The sequence below is a fragment of the Plectropomus leopardus genome, unplaced genomic scaffold, assembly GCF_008729295.1.
Source record: "Plectropomus leopardus isolate mb unplaced genomic scaffold, YSFRI_Pleo_2.0 unplaced_scaffold12944, whole genome shotgun sequence".
NCBI lineage: Eukaryota > Metazoa > Chordata > Actinopteri > Perciformes > Serranidae > Plectropomus > Plectropomus leopardus.
In genome coordinates, this window is record NW_024613775.1 from 1 (window position 1) to 2,404 (window position 2,404).

General features: G+C 34.9%; 1 long non-coding RNA gene across 1 annotated transcript; it reads right to left on the minus strand.

Annotated features, from left to right (window-relative positions):
• Positions 1-410: 410 nt before the first annotated feature.
• LOC121963861 lies at positions 411-2,296 on the minus strand. The gene is made up of 3 exons (XR_006107290.1): positions 2,017-2,296; positions 1,305-1,506; positions 411-523 (listed from the first exon to the last, which is right to left on the minus strand). It is a non-coding gene; the product is annotated as an uncharacterized LOC121963861 (long non-coding RNA).
• Positions 2,297-2,404: the final 108 nt, after the last annotated feature.

The window sequence follows — 2,404 nt, forward strand, 5'->3', positions numbered from 1 at the left end:
TTTTTTTTAGTTTATATATTACGACAATAAAGCTGTAATATCATGTGTAGGACACAGCCTCTGTACATGGGACACCCGCCCATCAGCTGAACCACGGGGCGCCCCAGAAAGGGGACTTTATTTTACAGAAAAGCACATATTGCCGGCAAACTATAAAACAGGTGAGCGCACAAGCAGCCTTCACACAGTGGTGATATTATGACTTTATTCTCATAAAATTCAAAGTCTCAAAACTACGACTTTTTTTCTCACAATATTACAACTTAATTCTTGTAATATTACTAGTTTATTGTCATAAAATTAAGACTTTTTTCTTGGAAAAATAAGACTTATTCTCATAATAATTCATATTTTTCTCTTAATATTACAATTTTTATCAAAGTGTCAAAAAAAACCCTAATGTGGCTCTAAAACTGTGCTGTAGTTCACTGATGGCTCTGAGACACAGAAAGACCGCTGAGACATCAGGTCGCTGCACCTTGTTTGTAGATGGGGGGCTTCTTATAGATGTTGGAGCCGTTTTCTGAAAAACAGAGAAGAAAGAGTTAAAGGGGAATTGTTATATTTTTCGACCTGAACAGTATTTTCTTTGTTTTTTGTGTCTTAATGACTGATGGAAACAGCAACAGTAAAAAGTGGTCCAGTTTGAGAGACACACTCGTTCACACCATGTTTTTACAAATTTGTAAATTCATGAGAATTCTTTTTTTTAATATAATCTCTCAGATTTAATTATATATAGATAGATATTAGATATTAGATTATAGATGTATGCACAAAAAATCTCAGGCATTAAGATGTAAACTCACATGAAAAAAAAACTTTGATAGTCACTATTTTTAAAATTGTAAATTTACGAGGAAATATCTCTAAGATTTAATTTGTAAATTTACGACAAAAAAAGAAATTCTCTGGCATTTAACAATAAAGTAGTAAATTCACAAGTCTAAAATTTTCACACTTTCTGAGATTGAATTTGTAAATTTCAGAGAAAAAAAAGGTATAATCTGAAATTAAAGACATTAATTATGAGAAGTCGCAAATTGACAAGAAAAAGTATTTTATTCTGTGGGATTAAATTAATAAATTCATGATTTAAAAAAAACCTATATTATCTGGGATTAAAGACCAAAATTTGCAATAAAAAAAAGGTATTCTCAAAAAAATCATTCAACATTATGGAAAGGATCCCTACAGAGAGAGACCTTGTTTTTGAAATGAATAAGTACAAATCAATGAAAATATAAATTCATAAAAAATGAAAAACGAGCAGAAGAAGCTGAAAGTGAAACTATGGTCCTCACCTGGCCGGTGGAAGTGCTGGACGGTGCTCTTGGTACTGGCTGTGTGTGTGTGTGGTGTGTGTGGTGTGTGTGGTGTGTGTGGTGTGTGTGGTGTGTGTGGTGTGGGCGGTGTGTGTGTGCTGTGTGTTCTGCTAGTCTGGATGGTGGAGCCAGGGGAGGAACCTCCAGGAGAACGGTTCTCCAGCCACTCCCGGGTCTCCTTCTGCAAACACAAAAAACACAACAGTCAGCTGGACGGACGGATCAAAGGCGGAGACATCGCTTAATGTTTTGTTTTGTTTCTTGTTCTAATATAGAAATGTTAATTTTTTGATTTAACATTAACAAGACACTTTGCAGCTGTACTTGTACAACAACAAATACACCATCTGTGGAAACTGTAACAAGTGTAAATTCAAATATTCCTAAAATTATTTAACAGAAATAGTATCGTATAGTGTGTGTGTGTATATATATAACATACATATATAGATATACCTATATATCTACATATACAGATATATATATATATGTGATCTTTATTTTTTGTATCAGTAATTTTTCTTACATTGTTTTATCTGTGTTGTTATTATTATTATAACAATGATAATAATAATATGATAATTTCAAAGCATAAATATTCAATGAATTTTAAGTTTTAAAATCAGATGGAACAGATTTACTTCCATGAAGTCTTTGTGAACACGAACCTGTTCAGGGCAAAAAGTCTTACCTCAGGGGAGGGAGGAGGAGAGATGGATCGAGGAGACAAGGACCTCTGAGGAGGAAACAAAACAAAGATACATTAGAAACACCCAAAATTAAGGTGCAGAGAACTACTGAGGGGAAAATAATTTGCCAATATAACAGACTGTATGTTGAATTTATGGATACATAACCAAACACACACACACACACACACACACACACACACACACACACACACACAGTCTCAGCTGTGGTAACGAGCTGTCTGGTCTCTAAGCAGTAGACTGATGATTTTGTGTCCCAGCCAGACGAAGAACTACCCAACCAACAAACTAACCGACTGTCAGAGCAGCAGAGAGTCAGAGCAGCAGAGAGTCATAGCAGCAGAGCAGCAGAGAGTCAGAGCAGCAGAG